We start from the raw sequence: 9,157 nt of genomic DNA, 5'->3' as shown, positions 1-9,157 counted from the left end.
TGCATGCCGTGATCATTAGTGGGTTATTGAGGGGATGTATCTCGTGTAGCGGGTTCCAATGTGTTCGGTTGCTATTATAGTTTTTGGTCAAAATCGGTTTAGGGGTATTGTGTGGAAGGACTTTGGTCAGGATTTAACAAGTTAGTTCTCTGGTAATCGTTAGGGTTCAGCGGTTTTAATAATGGTTCGGTAGGAGTGGTAGTTATATATAGAAGAATTGTTGGGTTCAAACACTACCGTTTCTAGGAGAGAAGCGGTAGCAGGAAGATGGTGGTGTCAGTTGCATGAGTTGTTTAGTCATTGGATGTGTCAACGGAATTGTAGATTCATATGGATTGTAGACGACTAGAATTCAGTGGTACTCTGAGAATGGAAACTGAGGTGAATATTCTTCAGTTCAGGGAAAGGGTTATGTTTTTTAGACACCATTATAAGAACTTGGGGAATTGGTATGGTATCGTAGGAGGTGATTTAGATTATCGGATTAGCTAAGATTTTAGGAGCATTCTTTAGGGTTTAAGGAGTTGGGTGATCCTTTAGTTTAGCTAGCAATGGAACGCTAGTATTGATTAGCAAAGTTTATAGGCGGTCCATCATAATTAAAAGGTGAGAGAGAGATTCGTCGAATCTAAGTGGCGGCGGATTGATCCGGATCTCCAGAAGTTAGGAAGGTTGTGAAGCCAAGGCAAGTTTCACATCCTGGCCAGGAGGGAGAGGGACGGCCCAAGTGGTTGTTCAGATTGAGGTTGTGTAGGTAGGAGTCCAGGAAACTTCAAACCGTTGGTTGGCGTCTCCTTTATTATGCATAGTAGACTTGTGGTTGAGTCCAGGTTGAGGGCTTTAGATATCTAAGTATGTCCCGAACATCTATCGGGATGTAGTTAGATGCAGGTTTCAGCTCAGGATGCATGGAGTTGTGATAATTAGTCTGTGGTAAGGCTATGGGTAGTATACATAGTTGCTTGATGTGTTGTAAGACTGCGATGGGATCGTAGCATTCACCGGATCAAGGTAGACTATGTTCAGATATGGTCATGAGTGTGGAGCAGGAAATCAGTTTGTGCCTTGGGCACACCGGCCATGACAGCCGGGGAGTATTCTCTATTTTAGGTTAAGGACCATTAGGGTCCGAGGCGGAGTCGGGCCTGAGTAGCTCTTGATGGGTTGGGCCCGTGATCGAAGCCCATGTGATTATGGTAATACAGGTTAGACCTGGTAGAGACCGTTGGGTCAAGGTTTTCGATCTTGAGTTGCAGGATCAAGTGGGTGGTCAATATGTGATGGGGAGGGGTTTATATGTTGGGTAGCCATGTTGTTTAGACTCTTGGGAGCCTGGTGGTTAAACTGGTAGTCTCAAAGATGGTTTGGGAACATTTATATATTGGTCAAGTGAGGGTCGTCGGGAATCAGAAGGTTTTGGTGTGAAATGCAAGTGCAGATTTATGGATCTCGGGTCATGAGTTGAGTATCGAATTTGTTTTTGGGTAAGATCTCGAGTCAGGTATCGCGAGTGTTTTGTGTAGGATTTTTGTTTCAATGGAATAAGAATTGGGGTATCTATATGTCATGGGAATCAATCGCAGGGTTCAAGGGTAATGAATGGGTTCAATTTTGATGATAGATCAAGCTCTTATAAATGTGCCTTGGATTGATTCTATTCATGAAAGGTATCAAGATAAGTAAAGATAGTAGTATTGATTTGGAATTCATGTGTGGAGTCGCTTGTTATTTAGGGCATATGCTAAGTCGATTGCAGTTGGATTAAATAATCTCAGGGTGGTTGATTGAACCATGTTACGTAGTTCTCGTTTGAGTCTAACCGTTGCAGGGATGAATCTTCTACTCAAAGGATTATCTGAGCCTTCTGTCAAGTATAAGTGTTCTACAACAATATAAGGTCAGTGATTTTGGTTTCCCCATGGAAGCCTCAAGGCTTGGAAGTGTTTTGTTTTGTCTATAATTCATTATGGAATTTTCATGTCAGGGAGTCAGACCATCTCGAGACTTCAAGTTTTAGATTGACTAGAGGTAATTTTCTGCAAGGAATTAAGGATTCATTCTTCTTCGAGTTTGGAGAACTCTGCTAGGGTTGGTTTCGGTTTCCTTGGGAAGGTAGTGGTATACTCGGGATTTTTGTGTTGTGGCTCAGGTTGTTTGGCATGTCGGGAATGGTAAAGGGCGTATTTCGAGGACGAAATCTAATTTAAATGGGGGAGATTTGTAATGCCTTGTTCCGAATCGGTACCCATTTGGGTGTGGGTGATCGTATGTAGATGATTCAGGCATTCGGAGTTAGTTTTAGAGCCAAGGGTATTTTGATAAATTGTCAGCTCGGGCTTTTATGGAATTTGGATGTTTTTTGGGATATTGTAAGGCATGCATGAGTTGTTTAAAGCATAGAGCTTATTGTTACCTTTTCATGGATATAAGGATGGTCAGAATCAGAGTTGTATCGAAGAATTTATGGCTTTCAAAATGAATTAGGGTTTCAGGATACGTGGGGGCGTACCAAGAGAGTATGTGGGGCGTATTGGTGATAAGGGCTCTACATCGTGCGTAACAAGGAGAACGCTTAGTGTACTGTAAAGCTGGGATCGGGGTGCAAGCTCTCGTACGCTTGGCATACGAGGGAAAGGATGAAACCCTAATTTTTAGGGATGTACCCTATATAAGATTTATGTTAGTCCCTTTGGTTCATTTCTAAGCTAGCCTCTATACCCTAAAAACCCTAGATCGACCCTTTTAGCCTCTTGGTGGTGTTCTTGAGCTCTTTGAAGGTTTTTGGTGCACATTTTTCCCTTGGAGGGAATGAAAAGAAGCTTGAAGTTGTTTGGCTTGGTGAATGGGCTTTGGATCCATAATCATCATCGTGTGGGGAACTTTTTGAGGTATCAAGTTTGCATCTTGACTTGTGTATGATTAGCTCTCTTCATGGCTAGTTTATTATGATTTTGGTCCTTTTTTAGTCTATGGATGAGTTGGGTTGTTTAAGGGTTGGTTCTTTCAAATTTGAGTTGTTTTGGAATCCTTGGGCATAAAGGTGCAAGCTTTATGTGAAGAATGGTGTCATTCGTGGATCAAATCAACCATCAAGTCCCTTTTTAAGCTTAAGAGCTTCATTTAGTCATATATGGATGTAAACTTGGCAATATCGAACCCTATCCCTGAGTGGGAAGATCTTGGAGTCTTGTTGGTGGTTTTTTGCATCTTTGTTGTGGAAGAAGGTCCTTGAAGAATGTGGTATTTCATGCAAGCTTGAAGATCAAGAAACTCATTCATCTGGTGCTTCTTTTGAAGGTATAAAGTCCATACCTTGCTAATGTTCTTCTCAGATCTCTTTCGATGGGTTTTTATGAGCTTTTTGTCCCAAAGCTTGGACCTTTGTGAGTATGAGGTGCTCTAGAGCATCGTAGTTATCCTTTCAGGTGTTTTAAGTCGTCTTGATTCATAATAATGGTTGCTTGATACTCTATTTCTAATCATGCAAGAGTTTGGTGGTGTTGAGTATGGTTTAAGTTAGGGTTTTGAGGTTTAATCTCATTTCATCCATGCAAAGGCTTAAACTGATGTACTTTATGTGTTAAGAAGTTCTATGGTGGTTAGATCTATGTTTGGATATTAATGATTAATACCTTATGGAGTGAATTTTGGAAATAGACGACGTACGCCCAACGTACTTTTGGCTACACCCAGCGTAGCCAGGCCTGACTCCAATATACTTGGTTCTTCAAGTACACGACGCATAGGGAGAGTACACCCAACGTACGTGCTGGGTAGTTGACTTTTTGCTGACATTGAATTGTAGTCAACATTTTAGGGTTTTGGAGCATGGGAGGGGAAAATGACATTTTGACCTCAAGGGATATAGTTGTGGGATTTAGACATGTGAGTTGGGTTATGGACCTTAATTATTAATTAGGGTTTATTATTGTGTTATTAGGCGGAGTCTAGCTCCGGCAGATCGGGTGTGAGATTTATCTGTATCAGTGTCAGGTGAGTCTCCTCACTTATTCTTACCTATGTGGTAGAATAGTTGTATATGTGATGACCAACTGGGTCTAGTTGTTATTATTATGTTATACTGTTTATATGTGACTGAGACTTTGGGAAGTCTACAGGGTTGTTGATAACCCACATGGCGTACTGTTTTGCCCACTAGGACTGTTGATAGTCCCCATGGTTGCTGATAATCCATAATTATTTATTTATGTTGTGTTGTATGTGGTATTATGGAGAACTCTCTAAAATTTGTGCTTACAGTTGTTGATTAAATGTGTTTCAGATACTTCTGAGGATTATGGGAAAGCGAAGGTTTGACTGTACACACTCGCTTGAAGATTTTGTTATTGGGCATGTTCTGAAACTTTGATATATGTAGTGATGACTTTTACTTGGTACGTGTGATCTTCTAATGGTTTGGTTGATGAAAAATAGTATTTTTGGGTAATTTAAAAATGAAAAACATTTAGTTTGAAATCTAGGTGTTACAGAAACTAAGGATTTCAGGGAAAAAAAAAAAAAAAAACTTTGAGATTTCAAGAACAAATCTGAAATTCAATGAACAATTATAGAATTTTTTTAAAAAAAATCGTTTTTACTTATATCCAACAAAAAGTTGAACACAGTAAATGTGAACTACATACGATATTTGTATATAAAATCAAATATTTTATTGAGAAATGATGACATTAAACACTTTGAAATGGATATTTCAGACATAAATGAAGATATTTCTTTAAATAAATGGAAAAAAACCCAAAAAATAACTTCAATTTTTGAAGATCAAATCCAAAATGAAGCATTCAGGAATAAGTGTTCATTTAGACACCCCAAAATAAACATTTAAAGGATGTAAGTACAAAAGTATCTTTGGAAAAAAAAAAACTTCAAAATATGAACAAAGTTTTCGGGGGAAGGTGATTATTCTTTAAAAACTAAAAAAAAAAATTATTATATTTAAAACGCTTATTATTAGATTACTTAATCTCTTTTTTATATTATAGGTTTTAAACATGTTTATTGAAATGAAGGTGTTTTATTTACAATATATTACCTTAAATATAAATTAGTCGAAAATACGATTGTTTTATTTTAGAAATGTTTGGCCATTGGTTGGATGGTCCCTCTATTTCCATGACAACTTTAAACCTAACCTCAATTATATCCATCCCTTTTATAGCAGAAAAAATATAAATGGTATAAATGGACAAAGTCAAATGCCAATCCATTCAAACTCAAAAAGTTTGGCACTTGCTACTACCAAACAATCCGTTCCTGCAATCGCATAAATGAAATGTTTAAGCCTGGATAGAGAAAAAAAGTACAAACAAGGAAGCTCATAATTATGCCCTATTGTCCAAATTTCTCTATTAATACATCTAATAAAAATAATCGTAGTTTAAAACATTATTTTTAATAAAAGTGTTACTCAACCATTTTATGTGCTCATGATTTACGCGCATATAACTTATTAAAAAGTTAACATAATTTTATGTGGTCATGATTTACGCCCACATTTCTTATTAAAAATTAAAGATAACTTACTATAAGAATTCATAATCCATAAAAGTTAAACGAAAAAGCTTTTGCAATGTGATATGATATGTAAATTTCTTACTAAAAGTTTAAGATAACTTTTTGCAATGTGATATGATATGTAAATTTCTTACTAAAAGTTTAAGATAACTTTTTGCAATGTGATATGATATGTAAAGTTTTTACTAAAAATTTCAGATAACTTACTATAAGATACGTAACATTTACTTATGTTAAACTACAAAGCTTTTGTATTGTGAGATGATATGTAATTGATAATTGTCGTTAAGTCATGATTATCTTAAATTATTTTTGATATACTAGGCTCATATGAATAAAAATGATGAAAAAGTAAAAAATTAAGAGTATACAACCGTACAAAATTATAACATAAAGTTTGAAAATTTTGCTAGCCAAGAACCAAATGGTATTATACCAATTGGTTTCTATATAGACTATCATTTGAACTTTCAACTTATATTAGATTAGATAGAAGTTAACATATTAATCGAAAACCCAAATCATAGCAAAATTAATCAATATAACTGTATCATTTAAACTGAACCATTACTAAAATATATGATACTTTTAATATAATATAATATTAAATATATGATATGTAATTATATTAATAATTGAAAATTTAAATGGTAAAATATGATAGGTATATATATATATATATATATATATATATATATATATATATATATATATATATATATATATATATATATATATATATATATATATATATGACGCTCATAATTATGCCCTATTATCCAAATTTCTCTATTAATACATCTAATAAAAATAATCGTAGTTTAAAACACTATTTTTAATAAAAGTGTTACTCAACCATTTTATGTGCTCATGATTTACGCTCATATAACTTATTAAAAAGTTAACATAATTTTATGTGGTCATGATTTACGCCCACATTTCTTATTAAAAATTAAAGATAACTTACTATAAGAATCCATAATCCATAAAAGTTAAACGAAAAAGCTTTTGCAATGTGATATGATATGTAAATTTCTTACTAAAAGTTTAAGATAACTTTTTGCAATGTGATATGATATGTAAATTTCTTACTAAAAATTTCAGATAATTTACTATAAGATACGTAATATTTACTTATGTTAAACTACAAAGCTTTTGTATTGTGAGATGATATGTAATTGATAATTGTCGTTAAGTCATGATTATCTTAAATTATTTTTGATATACTAGGCTCATATGAATAAAAATGATGAAAAAGTAAAAAATTAGGAGTATACAACTGTACAATATTATAACATAAAGTTTGAAAATTTTGCTAGCCAAGAACCAAATGGTATTATACCAATTGGTTTCTATATAGACTATCATTTGAACTTTCAACTTATATTAGATTAGATAGAAGTTAACATATTAATCGAAAACCCAAATCATAGTAAAATTAATCAATATAACTGTACCATTTAAACTGAACCATTATTAAAATATATGATACTTTTAATATAATATAATATTAAATATATGATATGTATTATATTAATAATTGAAAATTTCAATGGTAAAATATGGTATATATATATATATATATATATATATATATATATATATATATATATAGAGGATTAATGCCATAAAAACCCTTGAGTTTTAAAGAAATTGTGGGTTTTAACCTTTGGTGTCTTTTAAGTTCATTAAAGCCAGATATTTCGATTAATTGTGTCAAAATCGCCATTTAACAGGTAAACAACCGGTTACCCGGTTATACTCTCCATCCATCGTCATCTTCCTCCCCATACATCATTCTTCTTTTCACCCTTCTTATTCTTCTCTTATGGTGTAATGAATCTAACCATGTTGGTTTCCATTCTTCTTCTTCCTTCTGAATCGAACCTTAACCCCCGCCCCCGTATTTCCCCCAAGGAAAGATTGGTGGAGCTCCTCTAAAACCGCCTCCTTAGAGTCGCCATCAATATTATCCACAACCAGAGCCGGTCCACTGGCGTAGCTCCACCCCCTCTCGTCGATGCACGCCCTCACATCTTCATTATACACACAAACCTCAACATCCCTTTCTTCTGTTTACCTGAATCCATCAACATCATCCACATTTTTGAAGATTAGGGCTTGTGGCTGATCACGCTTTTCTTCCTCCAACGGATCAATCTCATCCATCATATTTCCCTTCCAATTCTGCAGATTGATATAAGGAGCTTCTTTGCCACTCTCATGCTCAAACTTATTGGTTCCATCATTGAATTGAATGATTCCTAAAGAACCTCAAGCGGAACCAAAAGTAAAACATGAATCAGAGCAAAGGGGTTAATCGTCTATTCATCACATTCATCACCCGATTCAGACCTTGAAGTCCAAGCGACACTTGTTCATCACCTTCATCGTATGATTCAAACATCTTTATCGTCGATTTCAAGGGTAACACACCGATTTTGGGCTTCACCAATATATGCTATGTGATTGAAATTCACACACAACACACAAGTGTATGATTTTCTACTGATTTGTGTTTTATATGTGTATTTTTGTGTTCCTTTGTATTTTCAAGATGACCATGGTGAATGGGTTGAAGGAGGAGGAAAATTTTACAAGGGTTGAGTTTAGATATGGGAGAAAGAAGAGGTGGTGGTGGATCATGTCAATGTAGATATGGTGGTGGTGGTGGATTTCAGTGATGGTAGAAGTGGTGGATTTCAGGTGTGATGTTTTTGTAAAAAGTGAACAGAACAGGGGATGAAGAGCACGATGAACAGGTGGTCATGGTTGTTGTGTGCGTCTTTAGTTATGAAGAATAGAGATGGTGATTTACCTTTAAGTCTATATTTGCATGTCTGAATCAAGAACAAAACTCTCCCGATTTGTAGATTTGAATCAAGAAAAAAAACTTGGTGTTTGATTCAATGGTTTCAACTGCAATGAGTTAGATGACTTGTGTGTGTTACCGGTTGTTAACCGGGAAACCCTTTAAAAGGGCATAAATGTAAAAATTAAATCAAATAGTTGGCTTTAATGATCCTAAAAGACACCGAAGGGTAAAACCCACAATTTCTTGAAAACTTAAGGGTTTTTATGACATTAGCATATATATATATATATATATATATATATATATATATATATATATATATATATAGTCAATATCAAATAAGAAGAAAATTTTTGGTAGGAAAGTAAGAAATTTTTTATATGCATATTTTCTTAGCAAAAAAATGAAATGAATCATTAGATTATTCAAAAATAAGATGATTCACAAGAAAAAATTCCGGAAAAAACACATTTATGGTTCATTTTTAGGTAAATCAAGAAAAAAATTCGCTTTTATGACAATTTTAGTGAATATCAACAAAATCATCATAAAATGAATCATCGAAATGTTTTTTCGAAATTTTTGTTTAGTGAATCGTGTTATTATTGATTCATTTGTTTTGTTCGCCAAAAAAATAAGTCGAAAAAAAATTTCTTACCTTCTACCAAAAAAATTTCTTACCGGATCTATATCCTATATATATATATATATATATATATATATATATATATATATATATATATATATACACACACACACACACACAACTAGGTTCAAATGTTTTTAGCAATTATTGTGTGCCTAAAT

At 34.0% G+C, this 9,157-nt stretch overlaps 1 long non-coding RNA gene across 1 annotated transcript; it reads left to right on the top strand.

The window, feature by feature from the left end:
- The first annotated feature begins 7,190 nt into the window (after window positions 1–7,190).
- On the top strand, window positions 7,191–8,600 carry LOC145041075 (uncharacterized). Its single transcript, XR_013679941.1, has 2 exons — window positions 7,191–7,962; window positions 8,093–8,600. It is a non-coding gene; the product is annotated as an uncharacterized LOC145041075 (long non-coding RNA).
- The last annotated feature ends 557 nt before the right edge of the window (window positions 8,601–9,157 follow it).

This window comes from Lactuca saligna, chromosome 4 (assembly GCF_052625555.1).
Source record: "Lactuca saligna cultivar CGN05327 chromosome 4, ASM5262555v1, whole genome shotgun sequence".
NCBI classification, from domain to species: Eukaryota; Viridiplantae; Streptophyta; class Magnoliopsida; order Asterales; family Asteraceae; genus Lactuca; species Lactuca saligna.
The sequence above is the reverse complement of the archived record's forward strand: the minus strand, read 5'-3'. Positions and strand labels throughout refer to the sequence as shown.